The sequence below is a fragment of the Dendropsophus ebraccatus genome, chromosome 3, assembly GCF_027789765.1.
Source record: "Dendropsophus ebraccatus isolate aDenEbr1 chromosome 3, aDenEbr1.pat, whole genome shotgun sequence".
NCBI classification, from domain to species: Eukaryota; Metazoa; Chordata; class Amphibia; order Anura; family Hylidae; genus Dendropsophus; species Dendropsophus ebraccatus.
This window is the reverse complement of record NC_091456.1, coordinates 20,592,786-20,611,316: the sequence shown is the minus strand read 5'-3', so window position 1 is coordinate 20,611,316 and position 18,531 is coordinate 20,592,786. Positions and strand designations below refer to the sequence as shown.

General features: G+C 42.4%; 1 protein-coding gene across 3 annotated transcripts in view; it reads right to left on the bottom strand.

The window, feature by feature from the left end:
- ARVCF (ARVCF delta catenin family member) overlaps positions 1 to 18,531 on the bottom strand; it is a 543,287-nt gene that overhangs the window by 483,986 nt on the left and 40,770 nt on the right. For 2 of the 3 annotated variants that reach the window (XM_069961072.1, XM_069961074.1), the window contains exon 2: positions 17,343 to 17,524. The exons of the other annotated variant lie outside the window; for it this stretch is intronic. The gene's annotated coding sequence lies outside the window, so the exon portion shown is untranslated. The remainder of the gene's footprint in view (positions 1 to 17,342; positions 17,525 to 18,531) is intronic. 3 annotated transcript variants of the gene reach the window in all.

Below are 18,531 nucleotides of genomic sequence, written 5' to 3'. Positions count from 1 at the left end.
GTATGAGGCTATTACTACGTGATTTATCATTTTACATATTTAGGTTATGTTCACATGCCGTATTTTTTAAATGAACGGCCGCTGTTTTCAATGAAAACAGCAGCTGTTCTTTTCAGCATGGGCAGCAATGCATTGAAATCAATGGAATGCCGCCCATTCCATGCACATGCCGCACCGACAATGGTCATTGTTTGGTGTGGCGGTGCAAAAAAATTATCATGTGAATAAATAATTCATTATTCCATGCACACACGGATCCCTTGGCGGTCATTTTCAATGAGAATAGATACTCATAGCATACATTACCTGCTCCCCGCTTCGGCTTGCTTCAGGGCTCCAGGTGTCTGGACATCCCGCTCAGCCAATCAAAGGCTTTGGCGGGGCAGCGCACTGATTGTCTGACCAGGACGTCCAGCCAGGAGCCCCCAAAGCAAGCGGGAGCGTGGAGCAGGTAATGTATGCTCCGGCCGGCGGGGGGTTAAGGGGGCTGTGTCAAAAACAAGGGGTATCCACAGCTCCTTAAAAAGTATATGCGTTTTTATTGGTACAGCTTAAAAAGTAACAAAAAACATTAAAACCGCGCCGACGCGTTGCGGAGGCAACCCTCCTTAATCATGGCTGGTGTGTATTTGAACATTCAATACCTTTATACATAACAAAAGTGTACCTCCTCCATCCGGGCCCCACCCCCGGGCGGGGAAAAAAGAGCAAGGGGGCCAAAATGGAGGAACCACGTGATACACATTATAAATAAACAAATAAATAATACTGAACCAAACAAAAAACAAGGCAGGTAAATAAGTAAATTAGTAAATAAACATTAGGTCTGTTTTTTGGTTCATGCCCTTCGGAAAGCGGGTTGCGAGATGTAAGATCCAATATGCCTCCCTCTTGCGTAGCATTTGGACCCAATCTCCACCCCTTTTCGGTTTGTCCACCCTTTCGATGGCCTGTATAGTGAGTGAACTAGTATCACCCTCATGACACTGATGAAAATGTCTGGACAACCCTGACATGGCTCTGGAACCTCCAAAGGGTGGATCAACAGAGCGAATGTCACGGAGGTGTTCAGAAAATCGGATTTTAAGTTTCCTTTTGGACGAGCCTACATACTGTAATCTACAGGTAGTACAGTGTGCTAGATACACAGTGTATGTAGTATCACAATTTAAAAACCTCCGTATCTTGAAGCTACGTCCCGTGGTGTAGGAAGTGAAAGTGGATTGTTTTGTTGTGAAAAAACACATTGGACACCTCGAAGCGGCACACTTATGGAATCCAATGGTTCTCAACCACGCTGAGCCGCTATGTGTGGCCAATGTCTGGGGTAATGCAGAGGGGGACAGAATGTTGCCTAGGGTTAATCCCCTCTTAGCAACATATCTAACGCCTTGTGACAGGATTTTATCACATAAGTCATCCTGAAATAGTATGGGTAGATATTTGCGTATTGTTGCTGTGATAGCCTCAAACTGTGGACTGTATGCAGTTGAAAAAGTCAGGTGACTAATATGTTCTCTAGGATCAGTATGGACTTCACTGGAGCTACTAGTACGTAGGTGCCGATCAGTTAGGTGGTACTGCCTATTATGGCTCTCAGCAATTTAGGGGGTTAAGGGGGCTGTCACTTACATACACACAGCGGAATGTCAATCCCACTACGAGTATTTATTCCCATTGAAAAAGGGTCCGCAGCGGATTTTACTTCGAATTCGCATCGTGAAATCTACTGTGGATCAGGTGTGTGTGTTTGTACCTTATATGTCAAATGTAGTTAATAACTAAGTCCATTAAACTCAATGGGCCTTCCATGAGTACACTGCTGTATGTGTTGGCATACCTGTTTGCCAGTTTATACCTCAAACGAAAAACCTTTACGTATGGCCAGGGGGGGGGGGGGGGGATGAAAAATATCATGTATTTACTTTGCAACTGGTGTGCTGCCGGACTGGCTGAGCAGGCCTGGTACATCCCGTCCCCAAACCCAAAGCGGTTGAACAATGAGGACTGGGGTGGGCTGATACAAGTGGTATTATGGGAACCAGGGAAGTAAGTACATCTTCATTCAACCCATGCAGTTAAAAGAGTCCTGCCTGGACAACCTATTAAAGCCCTGTACAGTATATTCTTTTTGCTATATATGGCTGTGGGGAAACTATACAGCATTGTTATCTGAGCATCATACTAGAAGTGTTATCCTGCCAAAGTATGCAACTGTTATTCTGCCACCATACTGTCCTTTATACACTGTATGACAGTACATTATATGGGTCTTATGGTGTCAATGGACAGCTGTCCCCGTATATACAGTATGCACAAGCTAGCTGAATAGATTGTTATAGGTGTTTTCCAGGAAAAATTCATTGATGGCTTATCCGCAGGATCAATACCTGATTGATGAGGTGCCGACACCCAGCAAAGGTAGATCAGCAGTTCTGTACAGATGAAGTGCCAGAAATAAACACAGTGTACAGAGCTGGAGACCTCAGCTCTGTACGTTGTGTAGTGGTGGCGGCAGGTTACTACAGTTTACTTCCCTTGAAAACCCCTTTAAATGGGTGGTTATAATAACATGTCCACTAGGTTTATAAATGTTTCATATTAGTTAAAGAGAGTTAAAGAGGTAAAATCTTTTTAATTCAAATTGACTGGTTTCAGAAAGATATATAGATTTGTAATTTACTTCTATTTAAAAATCTCATGTTAACTTTTCTTCTTCTACTTCACCTGCCCATTACCTGACAAGTTGCCCAAAATGTGCACTTCCTAAGGCAGATTTGGATCATTGTGCTTGGTCCTATCCACATGGGGTCAAGCAATACCTCTTCTCTGTCTTAGCTATCTTTTTCATTTCAGTAAAGACGATTCTGCTACCTATATGAACCATTTCATCTCTTCAAAAGGAATTCACCTAACATTATTGGTTTCCCTAAAATGTTTACTAAGACACTGGTTGCTAGACACTATACCTTCTATATCCGAAATAATATCTACCTTGAAGTGACTCTGTACCCACAATCTGACCCCTCCAAACCGCTTGTACCTTCAAATAGCTGCTTTTAATCCAAGATCTGTCCTGGGGTCCGTTCGGCAGGTGATGCAGTTATTATCCTAAAAAACAACTTTTAAACTTACAGCCCCATGCCCAACGGGAGTATCTGAGCCCTAACTTTACACCACCCCTCTGTCCCTTCTCCCCACCCTCCTCATCATTAGGAATGCCACTGGAACATTTTCTCCATGCTGTACATTTGCACAGGTGTCTTAACGATCCAGCCCATGTGCCGGGCTGACACAGCTGACGAATACTAGGCAATCTGCCTGGTGCATTCCTAATGATGAGGAGGACAGGAAGGAGGGACAGAGAGGGGGTGTGCCAGCCTAATGCATACACAACCCCCAACTCCCGTAGGGCACAGGGCTGCCAGTTTAAAAGTTGATTTTTAGGTCAATAACTGCATGACCTGCCCAAACGCACCGCAGGACAGATCTTAGATTAAACGCAGCTATCTGAAGGTACAAGCGGTTTGGGGGGGGGGCGGGTCAGATTGTGGGTACAGAGTCGCTTTAGAGGATCTATTTCATTGGGAACAAAATTAACAAAAATGTTTATGACTAAATGGAAACAATTCCTAATTCATGACTTCACTAATGAAGAGAGAGAAAACCTATTGTGAATCAGTTTAAAGACAATGACTGGTATTGCATGACCGCTCAAAGAGGTACCCTGGGAGCACTACAACTTACTTAGGCCTTATGCACACGTTCAGTATGTTTTTCTGGTCCTGAAACAACCCGTGAGAAATTGCGGATTGGACATCCGTATTCCATCCGTATTTCCGTAATTCCATTTTTTTACTACTCATTGCTTTTCAATGCACTTCATCCGGATTTTTTTGCGGAAATACGGATGCCAACATGTTACAATCCGTAAACAATCCGTAACCAATTGATTTCAATGAGAGGATCCGCAAAAAAAAATGGGTCCGCACCCGGTCCGCACTAGGACATGTCCTTTTTTTTTACGGATTGATTTTCATCCATTTCTGCTACTGATCGTGTGAATAGCCCAATAGACTTCAATGTGCACTAACTCGGATCCGGAAATACGGATCCGTAAATTACGGAACGTGTGAATAAGGCCTTAATCTTTGTTTTTCTTCTATTACAAGATACGTTGTTATGCTTTATTGATAGTATTAGTATATATATCTAACACATATACTATGTTTGAGGTGATACTGTTTGTTAGAACAGTTTTTCTAAGGTTTTCTAATGATTCTTTATTGTACTCTAAGTAATTATATAACTTTACATATTGTTAAATGGCTCCTATTATTGTAATGAAATGCAAACATACTGCTTTTGTCGCCTGCCCGCAACTTTTTGCATGTTCCATACATTAAAAATTAAAAATGGCACTAATAAAACATCTTAGCCAAAAAAAAAAAAAAAATCTCCTGTTTTCCAGTACTTATCAGAGCTGCTAAATGTCTTGCAGGAAGTGGTGTATTCTTTCCAGTCTGACACAGTGCTCTCTGCTGCCACCTCTGTCCACAGCAGGAGAGGTTTTCTATGGGGATTTGCTCCTGCTCTGGACAGTTTCTTTTTCGGACAGAGGTGGCAGCAGAGAGCACTGTGTCAGACTGGAAACAAAACACCACTTCCTGCAGGACATATAGCAGCTGATACGTATTGGAAGACTTGAGATTTTTAAATAGAAGTAAATTACAAATCTATATAATTTTCTGAAATCAGTTGATTTGAAAGAAAAAGATTTTTGCTGGAGTACCCCTTTAAGAAGTAACATAGTCAAAAATGAAAATGTGATTGTAATGCCGAAGCCTTATTTGCAGTCATTATCTTGTTGGCTCAGCTATTTGTGCTTCAGATTTTTCTTGCTTTCAGTCATAAACATAAAAAGAAAAGAAGAAGCTACTTCCTGTCAGCTATTTCAGCTCTCATGAGGCTATCAATCTGGCCCTTACAGAAAGCCTACAAATCACTCCTCTCTTCACCTCTCCTCCCTCTGTCAGCTCTCCCTGGCAAACATCTTCATTCCCCTCACAGCGCCAACACTAACCATTATAGAGGTAATAAGTACAGGGGTAATCCTGGCCATTTCTAATCTTGCCCAAGGCCGTATTGTGGGTTCAGTGGTACTCAATGGAGTGTGTAACGTATAAAAGGTAAGAGAATGGATGTGTGATTTACAGAAAACAAAGGCAGCAGAAATTCATACCGACCAATAGGAGATATCCACAATTTGTTAAAACCGAAATCAACATTACATGCTCCATACTATTTATATTGTTCTTTTTTCCTTTATAGGGCGCAGTGATCCCAATTTATGTCGTCATTGTGTTTTTAAAAAAATGTAAAGGTGGTGAGCATATACAACAAAATTGCAAAAATAATATAGAGATAGAATAGGTAATCTAGCAATGCTGGAATAGATTCTGTTCTCTACAGAAACATGCCTATCGCAGGGTAGTGTGCTATCCGCTAGGAGTAAATCGGTTGACTCAGATTGTGCTCTGCTCACTGAGATGTATATCCATGAGTGACAGTAGGCAATGAAGAAATAGCGGCACTCGCCAGATGTAACTGAAAGGTAGTTTATTTTTATACATGCAAAAACTGATACACAGCAGGAGTTAAAGAGCGACTGTCAGTTAATTGTCAATCAATAAGTATAAGTGATTTTAGTACAAGTGATTTTAAGAAACTCTGTAATAGATTTTATTAAGCAGAAGAGTTTCTTTCTCTGCTCAAAAAAGCTGTTTTGCAGCCTCCCCCACTCACTTCAGAAGGAGCAGCTTTTCTGTGTCCATTAGGGGCTATGGAGGGGGGAGGGGCCGAGGGGAATGAGTGAGCACAGAGAGGGGAAAAGGCAGCCCTAAGGCCTTATGCACACGTTCAGTATTTTTTTCTGGTCCTGAAACAACCCGTGAGAAATTGCGGATTGGACATCCGTATTCCATCCGTATTCCATCCGTTGCTGGACCAGACTTCAACTGAGCAGTGAATGAATGGCAGACCCCCTCTGTGGCATCAGACCCCCTCTGCGGCTGCATCAGACCCCCTCCTGCGGCTGCATCAGACCCCCTCCTGCGGCTGCATCAGACCCCCTCCTGCGGCTGCATCAGACCCCCTCCTGCGGCGGCATCGGACCGACCCCCTCTGCGGCATCAGACCCCCTCCTGCGGCATCATCAGACCTCCTCTGCGGCGGCATCAGACCCCCTCCTGCGGCATCATCAGACCCCTCCTGCGGTAAGGATGCGATCTCCTATGCGATCCTCCTGTGCCGTTCTGCCTTCAGTGCTCTTAATTGATTCATTGATACTTTCCTAACCACATAGTAAACACCAATTTATTGAGCTAATTGGTAATGATGATTGGCAGCTGGGCTACAAAGGTACAAGTACCAATTACCTCAATAAATTGGGGTGTTTACAATCAACACCCCAATTTATTGAGGTAATTGGTACTTGTACCTTTGTAGCCCAGCTGCCAATCATCATTACCAATTAGCTCAATAAATTGGTGTTTACTATGTGGTTAGGAAAGTATCAATGAATCAATTAAGAGCACTGAAGGCAGAACGGCACAGGAGGATCGCATAGGAGATCGCATCCTTACCGCAGGAGGGGTCTGATGATGCCGCAGGAGGGGGTCTGATGCCGCCGGAGGGGGTCTGATGCCGCCGGAGGGGGTCTGATGCCGCAGAGGGGGTCTGATGATGCAGGAGGGGGTCTGATGCCGCCGCAGAGGAGGTCTGATGATGCCGCAGAGGGGGTCTGATGCCGCCGCAGGAGGGGGTCTGATGCAGCCGCAGGAGGGGGTCTGATGCAGCCGCAGGAGGGGGTCTGATGCAGCCGCAGGAGGGGGTCTGATGCAGCCGCAGGTTCAGACTGAGGAATTCTCGCGGAAAATGTCCGCGGAATTCCGTCAGCTGTCCGCCCGGAGATCCGGAGAACTATAGATCCCAGCACTTCTATATACTGCTGTGCACAATAGGAGCATGAGTTATCCATATTTTTCTACGGAAATACGGATGCCAAACATGTTGCAATCCGCAAACAATCCGTAGACAATTGATGTCAATGAGAGCATCCGTGAAAAAATCTGGGTCCGCACCCGGTCCGCACTAGGACATGTCCTTTTTTTTTTACGGATTGATTTTCATCCATTTCTGCTACTGATCGTGTGAATAGCCCAATAGACTTCAATGTGCACTAACTCGGATACGGAAATACGGATCCGTAAATTACGGAACGTGTGAATAAGGCCTAAGCAGCACATAATCCTGCAATCTTATCTCACCAAGTTCTCAGAGCAGCACTAAGCTTTCTGACCTCTGATTCTAGTGTTTTATGCGCCCAGTCTCCAAACTGTACAGATGTTTGTCTCCTGTTCCTGCTCACTCATCCCCCTTGACCCCTCCCCCTTCCATAGGCTATAATGAACTTAGCAAGATCATCTTCGCTTTGCTACTCTGTAATGTAGAGGATTAATGAGCACCTCCTCAGGTTTCCACTAGGCCTGAAGAAGCAAGTCTGCCCGAAACAGCCGTTGTCTTAGTGGATACTCCCGCTGTGTATCGTTTTTTGCAAATGTGCAAATAAACGACCTTTCAGTTACACCTGGTGAGTGCTGCTACTCCTTCAGTGCCTACCCTCAATCATGGATATACAGCAATACTTGAGGCCCAATATATATATATATATATATATATATACACAGTGGTGCCTTGGATAATTCGTATATATATATATATATATATATATATATATAAACACACGTTCTAATGGGTATTAGCAATTAATTGTCAATTATGGGTCTATTCCTTTATACCCATATCTCTCTTGACCCAATACAAAATATCCAATAAAAAGCCTATTATGTTAAAAATTATAATATACAAAAAGAGCGAAAACAAGGCTTCAGCTGAAATTCATAATTTAATTTTCACATAAAAATTTAAAAACAACATATATCACATAATTCAAAAAAATTGCAAAAGATTACAAAATGGCGTCCTACAAACACACCGCTTCTACTCATCAAATACTAGGTTAAAATTAGACATTATGCATTTTTAACGTAGTATTTTATGAGTAGAAGCGGTGTGTTTGTAGGACGCCATTTTGTAATCTTTTGCAATTTTTTTTAATTATGTGATATATGTTGTTTTTAAATTTTTATGTGAAAATTAAATTATGAATTTTAGCTGAAGCCTTGTTTTCGATTTTTGTATAATTATATATATATATATATATATATATATGTATATAGTGGTGCCTTGCATAATTCGTTCCGGGACTGTGCTTGTAATCCAAATGACTCTTAAACCACAGCATTGAAATGCAGAAAATTGGTTCCACACCCCAAAAATAATGATTTTATATTCTAAATAACAGGTAAAACAAATAAAACAAACAATGAGAAACAGCTAAATATGTGATATTATAAGTTACTGTGCAGTGCAGCAATCAGCATGTGGAGTATAATGTATAGTAACTGCATAAACTTGAAAAACAGCAGCAGTTTGTAGATACAGGATGGAACTGCAGATCTCCATATTACAGTAGCGTAGTACAGCAGGCTAGAATAGAGAAGCAGGGCTGCTGTCAGAGGGCTGTGTGGTCACATAACAGCAGTGGGGAAGGGGGTGTGTTTAGCATGGACCAATCAGAATCACAGAGAATTACAGAGCTGTGCAGGAGGACACTGACAGAAACTTTCCTATACAGCAATGTGAATGTGAGTGTAAGTGCAGGTACATTATAGCAGGAATGATTTGGAAGGTGAAGGAGACTTCCTGGGTCAGAGTACAGTGCTGTAGACCCCGCTGTGCAGACCATGCCCCTCGCCCTCCCACCAAGTACAGGGAGCTCATAAACCGAAGCAAGTTACAATTTTGAAAAACTGTGAGCTCTTCTTGCAAAGCGGTCTCAGTCAAAATTACTCTTAAACCAAGGTAACATTTATATATATATATATATATATATATATATATATATATATATATATATATATGCATATATATGCATTGTCCTTTAAAATCATAGTTTGAAAAAAAGATTTTTGTAGCATATGGACTGGATATGACATGAATGTCTAAATGGGAAATGGAACATCACAAACATTGTGGGGGTGGGGGTCTTGGTCCCCATTTACAAAAGAAAAGTGGCAGCACATGTGGTCATTCCCATAAAAGATACTGATGACATCGCTAGGGTTTACTTTCCAATTGGTAGAGATTTCACTCCTAGTTTAATGGGGCCCAGTAGGAACAGGTATAACACTGTGTATGACAAGAAAATAAACTCTATCTAGCGCCCTGCAATGACAGCAATGTACGACTTTGGAGCCTACGTTTCTGCCAGTAAAGCATAATCTGCAGGTGCAACAGAATAGCAAATATTGCACATACAAAAAAGTGTTGTTTTAATATTGAACTAAAAAAAACACATTTGCTTAGGTTTTTTGATTTATGAAAACAAAATAAGTGAATCCCAGTATATTTTATCTGACAGTCATCCTAATGAGATTCTCACCAAGTGTCAAGCATTGCAGCACCAGGCTGTAGATAGTGAAGCCGCACTGTAATATAGCTGCAATGAATGGCACACACTCTGCCCACAACTCATGCAGTGAATCGAGATTTGTTTTTATGACAAAATCCATATATTTTGTCCTGCCGGTTTATTAAAATCTAGTTTATCAGGAAGTAAAACAGAATTCCTTTTTCTTTGTGTCAGCAGTAAAGTGGATATCGATAATCAATTCAACAAGGTCTACTTTATGTACAGCATGTGGGTGATATATGAATTGCGAAGTAAGAACTTGATGTACGGTCATCAAGCTGTTAGCCCATAAATATACGGTCAAGCAACGCAAGTAAACAACTATAAAATATATTTTGTTAGTAATTCATCACCACCAAGACAATGAAATGTATTTTTACTTCTCCAAAAACAGCAGAAGAGAAACAAATATGAAGTTAAAGTAGCAGTGCTGGTATTTTATTTTGACTTTTCTTGCAGGAAATGGCCGGTCAGCAGAAAAGTCTATGTTGCAGACTGCAGGCTGGCTCGTATACACACCATCAAAGAGGAACCATCTAATGAATCTAACCTGCTATGTTCCTATTGCACATGGGGTGCCGAGGAGGACGTTATGTCTCTTAGTCTCCTCCTCAGCACTTAATTATGGCTAATTAAGAAATTATTCCAGACAACATTTTTAAGGGCCATTTACAGATACAGATTATTGCTAAAATGAGAACCATTACAAACACTACCCTGTGTGACGCTAGGTTCACACACAGTAAAATAAAAGCTAAAAACGGCTGTATTTGGTAAAAGCAGGTCGTAAACAATGTTTATTATTTGGATGGTCACTTTTCGTATCCCACTGACTTTAATGGAATGCATTATTATACTGAAAACACAGCCGTACTTTCACCTTAAATTTACATCCGTATTTTACCCCTGTTTGAACATAGCCTGAATGTGCAAAATGACAAATAAGAAAGTTGTACAAAATTAATCATTCACACCTAGAAATGATTTCCACCTTTTTTTGATAAAGCGATTGTCTTACTACGTTTTACCACTATACAACGTAAAGACTATGGGGGAGATTTATGAAAGGGTGTAAATATACACCTGGCGTAAACTGCCCACAGCAACCAATCACAGATCCTCTTTTATCCTACCAGAGCTGAAAGCTGAGCTGTGATTGGTTGCTGTGGGCAGTTTACACCAGGTGTATATTTACACCCTTTCATAAAGCTCCCCCTATGATTTTATATGCAAATTAAACTGTTCATGGTACATGTGATAGGAGTGAATGAGCAATGGTTCACCTTTAATCATAAATTCGGAAGCTTAAAGCGGTTACTCGACCTTGGTGCCCTCGCCTTGTGCCTCGGCCGTTTTGATAACACTGTGAGATCTCGCCTTTATTATACCTTTATATAATATAGGGCTACAACTGTCTTTTAGATGGATAATATGAAGGATGGATCTTAAGATGGTTTATTTATCTTTAGGTATATGTGGCGCAGCCCCGTTGTGAGACTCGACCGGTCACTTGCTAGATGGTGCTGTGTGACGCCACTACAGTAGTGGTTGGTCAGGATATAGCTTCAACCAGATGTTAGGTTGTTGTGACGCCAGTTCCGGTTGGGCACACAGGTATGGTGGCACACCTGCTTTATTTTAGGAAGGCTGGCTATACCCTTTCTCCTGTGGTCGGTGAGCTGCCGGGCTGTGAGGGGGATACTTATCACGGTGGTCTGGAGTGGAGTTGTGACCTACCCGAACTACCGGTTCCGCCACCCACAGAAAGGGGAGAAGACCCAAGGAAGGTGCGTTTACTGTGTCGATGAAAGCTTGAGAGGTAGAATAGCCGTGCTGGCTTGGTTGCGTGTTGAGAAGTAGAGAGTAAGTGCAGAGCAGTAGAGAGGAGGATGTCGAGAAAGTCACAACTGTGCTGTGCTCTGCCAGACCATTAGAAGTAGAATAAGTAGAATACTTGATAGTAGAGAGAATACTTGTGCCGTGTTTTGATCTTTGTCTTTGCACCACCTATTGCCCACCAGTGTCGGGGGACCCGTCCTAGACACAAGCCCCAGGCTTTGTCACCTGGGTGCAGCTTCGTCAGACTTCTCTGATTACACCCGCACTGCGAGGCTTCTAGCAACTTTGCTCTTTCCGGATCAGTTTCTTTTGCTTCAGGATACTGTCCTGCACCTTTAGACTTATTCTCGGCGTGGGCTGGGATGATCCCTGACTTGTCGTCTCTGTGAGTGCTTAGCACTGCATAGTGTGTAGAAGTGCTGCTTTCAAGAAAAGAGTGTCCTTGTTTCCCATGTGTGTCTGAAGACTAGACTACACTGGACTTGTCCTCTAACAGGGGACCTGGCATAAGCCAGGGCCCAACATGACTACTGTAGGGACCGTTCTGGCTTGCGTCCTCTCTGTACGGGAACCATACTAAGACTCACTACTAAGTGTGACTACACTTCCTCTCCCCATGTGAGAACCTCCTACAGGGTATATAATACCTGCTCTGAGTGGGTGAGAAGAGAGTGCAAAGAAGAAAGAAGAATAGAGATAGCATGACTCAGTGCCTGAATTTGATGTTTCATTATGACCAGTCTAAGCTTTGTTTTATTTCAGTACTTGGGTGGTGAATGACAGGTTTCCAACACACCTATCTTGGTTTCTGCTAGCCTCGTCCTCGGCTGCAGATAGTTTAGTCTAAGCGTACTATTACACGGAACGATAATCGTCCGAATTGGCCCGATTCGGCCGATTATCGCTCCATGTAATAAATGCAACGATCAGCCGATGACAACGATCATCGGCTGACCGTTGGTATAGGTTAGACCCTATTTTCGTCGGGCGCCGACCGCGCACCGCTGCGTGTAATAGCGGTGCCTGGCCGGCGACTAACGATATACATTACCCATCCACGTTCCAGGGCTGCTCCTGACGTCCGCTTCTCCCGGGGTCCTGCGCGCGCTCTAGCTTCACAGAGGCCTGTCAGCTGATAGGCCGCTCAGCCAATCACAGGCCGCGGCGGTCCCGGCCTGTGATTGGCTGAGCGGCCTACCAGCTGACAGGCCGCTGTGAAGCTAGAGCGCGCACGGGACCCCTGGAGAAGCGGACGGCAGGAGCAGCCCTGGAACGTCGGTAATGTATGCCAGTTTAGCAAGGGCTGCAAGGACATCGGTAACGATGTCCTTGCAGCTCTTGTCAAACGATTATCGGGCCGTGTAATAGACCCAGTAAACGAGCAACGATCTAGCAGATCGCTGCTCGTTTACAGGTATTATCGGGCCCTGCTCGGCCCGTGTAATACCACCCTAAGTGGTGATGGACGGTTGCCTTTGTCTCTCATCCCTTTGTCAATCTGTGTTCTGTGTGGCTGGTCCAATCACGCTCTGGACTTTTGGCCTTTTAGCTGTTGCAAAACTACAATTTACCTTTGGCTGTCCAGGTATAATAAGAATTGTATTTTTTCAACAGCGGAAGGGCTGAAGGTTGCCCATCCCTGCCATAAACAGTTCTCCAGTCCAGACACCATTGCTTGCTATTAGTCTCTTGAGTGTGTTAGCGTTTCCTCTTGATTATCCTGACCCTCTGCTTTTGCAATTTGACCATTTTTCTGGTTCAAACTTTGTGTTTTGCTGCTCCATTGGTTTTGTTCCTTGGCTTGTTGACTACCAGTATTTGTTTGATTATCTTGTCTATGTTTTGTGTATTCGCCTGTGGTGTAGGAAGGGGCTATCACCAAGTTGTCCCCTATCGCTTAGAGTCAAGTTGGTAAGAAAAGCTGGGTGGGCCAAGCATTAGGGCTCATTGTCCCCCCCCCCCCCCCCCCCCCCAAGGTTTCCAGCAGCAGCTATTGGCATAACAGAACCACTACAAAGCTGAGTTCAATGAGGTGGCACTGGAGTGTGATTGACCAAATGAATAGAATATGGAGTGATCTAAAGAAATACTATTTCACATCCTAATAAATTCTACTTTAGTGTTGCCCCATTGCATAAGAACTACTTGACTTTTTTAATGAAAGAATCAGACCATAATGTATAGGCTGTGCAACCCAGTAGATTGCAGACCTAGGTGGCACAAATAAAAAAACTTAAAGTACTTATGTATAGCCGTGCTCCAATTTCCTAAATTGTTTGCCTACAATCACATTCATTGAGAAGGCACATAAGATCCAATACTTAACTGAGCTTAACGGTAATATACTGTATAGACTTCTCAGGAAATAAAGACATGGCTAGTGCTGTTTTATTCTACTTTAAATGGGTAGGTCACTCAAAATTTGTAATTTACTTCTATTAAAAAATCTCAAGTCTTCCAGTACTTATCAGCTGCTGTATGTCCTACAGGAAGTGGTATTCTTTCCAGTCTGGAGAGCAGGAGAGGTTTTTTCTATGGAGATTTGCTACTGCTCTTGACAGTTTCTGTCACAGACAGAGGTGGCAATAGAGAGCACTGTGTCAGACTGGATATAGATGATAATCCACGGCACTCCAGTACGGTGAAAAAACTTAAAATTTATTCGAAAAGTGAATTACATAGTACAACACAGCAAGACACGACGTTTCGGCGGGTTACCTGCCATTTTCAAGGGCACTTGAAAATGGCGATTAACCCGCCGAAACGTCGTGTCTTGCTGTGTTGTACTATGTAATTCACTTTTCGAATAAATTTTAAGTTTTTTCACCGTACTGGAGTGCCGTGGATTATCATCTATATCTACATGGAAGGTTCGTGGTCTGAATGACGTTCACAGGCATCCACTTCGTATACTCAGTAGTGCACCTCATCATCCTTTAATACTGTGTCAGACTGGTGAGAATACACCAATTCCTGCAGGACATACAGCAGCTAATAAGTACTGGAAGACCTGAGATTTTTAAATAGAAGTAAATCTCTGGCACTTTCTGACACCAGTTGATTTGAAAGAAATTTTGTTGGTGAACTACCCTTTTAAATTAAAGCAAAAAATGGTCGTAAAAACAGTATAAAAAGCTGCCTTTTTAAAATGTAATAATAGGTTTTTATTCTTCAATGGAAACACATCTGCCAATCACACATTGTATAAAACAAATGAACGTAATTTCAGGGTTGGACTTAAGGCCATATTTTTATACAATGTGTACACTGACAGCTGCTATTCCACACACTTTATTAGAACACATTAAAGGAGTTGTCCAGGCAGGGGTCTGTTTTGAAATATGCCCACAAGCAGCGGCACAGCGGGGATGAAGCAGTAGGACATCAGCAGCAGTGCGGGAGCCAGGGAGATAAGTTTACTTTATTATTTTCAAGCAACCCATCGGCAGGCATATCTCAAAAAAGATCTTTGTGCGGACAACTCCTTTAATAAATTAAGAAACAGGCAGCATTTTATATATTTTATAAAAGTGTCACTGTCGTTAATTTTTTTTTTTTTTTAAGAAATCAATACTACAGGGGATTTTAAGAAACTTTTTAACTGGGTTTATTAGATGAAAAATGCATTTTTATCATGAAAAAGCAGTTTGAAGCTCTCCCCCTGTCTTCATGGTTCTCTATGGGTGGAGGGAGATAAGGCACCAAAACAAGACAACAAAGAGTTAATTTTACAGCTACATCACCAGGCTCTCTCCTCTGATGTCAGCACTGTCCTGATCTTTCCCTCTCACTGTGTCCTCTTCTTCTTGAGTTGTTTTTTTTTAATTATTAAAGCGACTCTGGGCCCACAATCTGACCCCCCAAACCACTTGTACCTTCAGATAGCTGCTTTTAATCCAAGATCTGTCCTGGGGTCCGTTCGGCAGGGGATGCAATTATTGTCATAAAAATAACTTTTAATCCAGCAGCGCTGTGTCTAACGGCCGGGGCTTACATTTGCATATGCATTAGGCAGGCACCACCTCTCTGTCCTTCCTCCCCACCCTCCTCAGTATTAGGAATGATTCAGGCAGATTGCTAACTATTCCCCACCTGTGTGTATAATGAACATGGGCTGGATCGTTAATACACCTGTGCAAAGCTCAAACAGCAGTAAATGTGAGCACTGCTGGATTAAAAGTTATTTTTATGACAATAATTGCATCACCTGCCGAACGGACCGCAGGACAGATCTTGGATTAAAAGCAGCTATCTGAAGGTACAAGCGGTTTGGGGGGTCAGATTGTGGGTACAGAGTCGCTTTAAGTCTCCCCTGATATGTTTTATGCCGTACAGTGTACACCCTCCATCATTTTTGTAGCCCGTCTTTGGACCCGTTCTATTTATCTCATCTTGTATCCGAGTGCCCAACAGGCTAATAGAGCCTCCTTACAATTGCAAAATTTTCCCCATTCACTTAGTGAACGCTTGCATGAAGTCTGCTGGTGCTGTGTACTTGGCCCATGAGGAAAAGGTAATAACAATAGTAGCCTCCAACTTAAAAAATGTTCCTGCAGAACAAAACCTTCTGAGATAAGTTCACTTAAAAAAAATATATATTTTTTTTCAGCCAGTCCCTTGTGGCACTATATGAATAAGCCTAAGGCTCACTTTTTCTTTTCTGACACATACTTTAATTTGCAGATTACGTTAAATAATTTAAATGAATACAATATTATACAAATATAATTAAAGAAAATTGGAAAGTGCAAAATATTCAAATAAGAATAATAATGACTTGTCGGCATATAATGGGTTTGCAGATGGACGGTTGCATGGATCCACAATGAGCAGTAAGATGTTCATATTTCTGTTTTCTGACTACTACAAGCCCCGTCAATGTGCCACCATAACACATTAACATACAACAATCACTAATCTCAAGGAGATCAGCAAAAAAAGCAAAAAAACAATTAAGAGTCTCCATTGATACATTGCCTATAAAATTTGAATTTTGAATATGCAAAAAAGGGGTACGTGGGGGTCAGTTCCGAGTCTCAAAACACGGGTATATCCAGATATCCCTCCAGGGAAGGAAACCTGTTGCCAATGGATTCCTCCCAGTGGGGAGATCACCAAACCTTTCTGATACATAGTCCGTTAAGTCCCACTCGGTTGTGAATATTGGGACACAAATAGGAAAACACCATGGGGTCCACCCTTAAGTGGAACTTAAGAAGCTACGTATCAGGGTGGTTTGGTGATCTCCCCACTGGGAGTCACCCATTGGCAACAGGTTTCCTTAACTGGAGGGATATCTAGCTATTCCTGTGTTTTGAGACTCGCAACTGAGGCTCCACAGACCCCTTTCTTGCATACCACAACACATTAGCGCATCTGTAATATACAATACAACAGAGCCTCCTTATTACCCACAACCTTCATGATTTCAATTGAAGAAAACTTACACAATTTTCTAATATACTATCAGAATCAAGCATGCTTAGGTCAGATCTTGTGGCAATAGAATACAAGGGGATTAAGAAGCTGGATGGCGCCCTAGGGAGTCTGGGAAAACATGGATACAACCTATGGCCCATGGCTGCATCAAAGCCCCATTATTGAAATGTCGACATGCTCGAGTTGTGCTCATCGCTACTCATCATTTTTAAGATGAATCTTTGCTCTTCTCAGCTTGGATAACCCCTTTAATACTATGCAGTATGTTGTTCATCTGTGCTGCAAAGATTGCAGTAATATAAAATATATACCTACACCATAGTGGCCCTGTCTATGCCAAAATCTCACCAACTTTCCAGCACATATGCCCAAATGTGAGCAGTATTACATAAGCTCTGACTTTGGCTCTCCGAGAAAAAACACAGTTGTTAGCTATCATTGTTAGCATCCATGGGGGTTTTTCTCTCACCAGGTCATTTAGAAGCTCTTCTCTCACTCTCTCTCTTTCGACTCCTCTTGGTATCAATGACACTGATAAAGCTCTCACTGCGCAGAAACTGTTAAAATCTATGCATGTAGTGTTGGATATGGTGTTAAAAGCTTTAGATTTCTGCTCATCATTCGTATGTCACACAGATCCAGATCTAAAAGCTGAGAACATGGAAAAGGGAAGTGAAGATTAAAGGGGTTATCCCATGAAATAGAAAGAAATACAATAAAGCTCTGGTGTAATACACAGCACTATTCTAACACTACTCATATGAATATAGCTGATCTCCAGCGTCTTTTTCACACATTTAGCCTTTTTTTTCCTCTGGAGTTCTGGTTTCTTTACTTTCTGTGGACAGGCACCAGTGTGATCAAGTAACCAGGAAGCAGCTGTATTTCCCAGGATGCATTGCAGTCTGGCAATTACTAACCCCCTAGTAACTACAGCTCATTTTTCCTGTCTCCCTCCACTGACCTGTATAGAAAGAAGTAGTTCTTCCCACACAGCTGCAGAGGTCTCATTGCCAAATAGTGTTATGGGATCTAAATTCCATTAATTCTCTTCCCCACTGTCCCCAACACTTAATCTTTTTATATATTTTTTGTGCTTCACATACTTCCTATATGTACTTCTATAATACTGCATATATAAAAAGAGAATATTAGTACTACACCTAGATCTATGTGATATGTTTCTCTGGATGTTGTTGACAGTTTACATACAGGATTTTGGAAGTACCTGATGAAAAACTCCCACAACCTGTCTGTCCCCTGGCTCGAGGGACAGTTATTACTTAACACAATGTTAACACAGCCGAAATCATAAAGGGGTATTCCAGGATAAAATTACTTGTCCCCATCCACAGAATAGGGGACAAGTAAGAAATTGCGGCTGTACGACTTCTGGTCCTCCCCCCCCCCCCACCGCGATCTTAGTATTGGACTGTGCTTCCTTTGTTTTGAATAGAGCCGCGGATATGGCACGTGACCCGCGGCTCAATTGATGTCTATGGAACCATCAGAAAGAGTCGAGTGCTGTACTCAGCTCTCTCCGGAGTCTAAATAGAGAATGAATGGTGCCACTGGAGAGACCCAAGTACAGCACTCAGCTCTTTCCGACGGCTCCATACAAATGAATACACCCGTGGCCAATACGGAAATCACTGGGG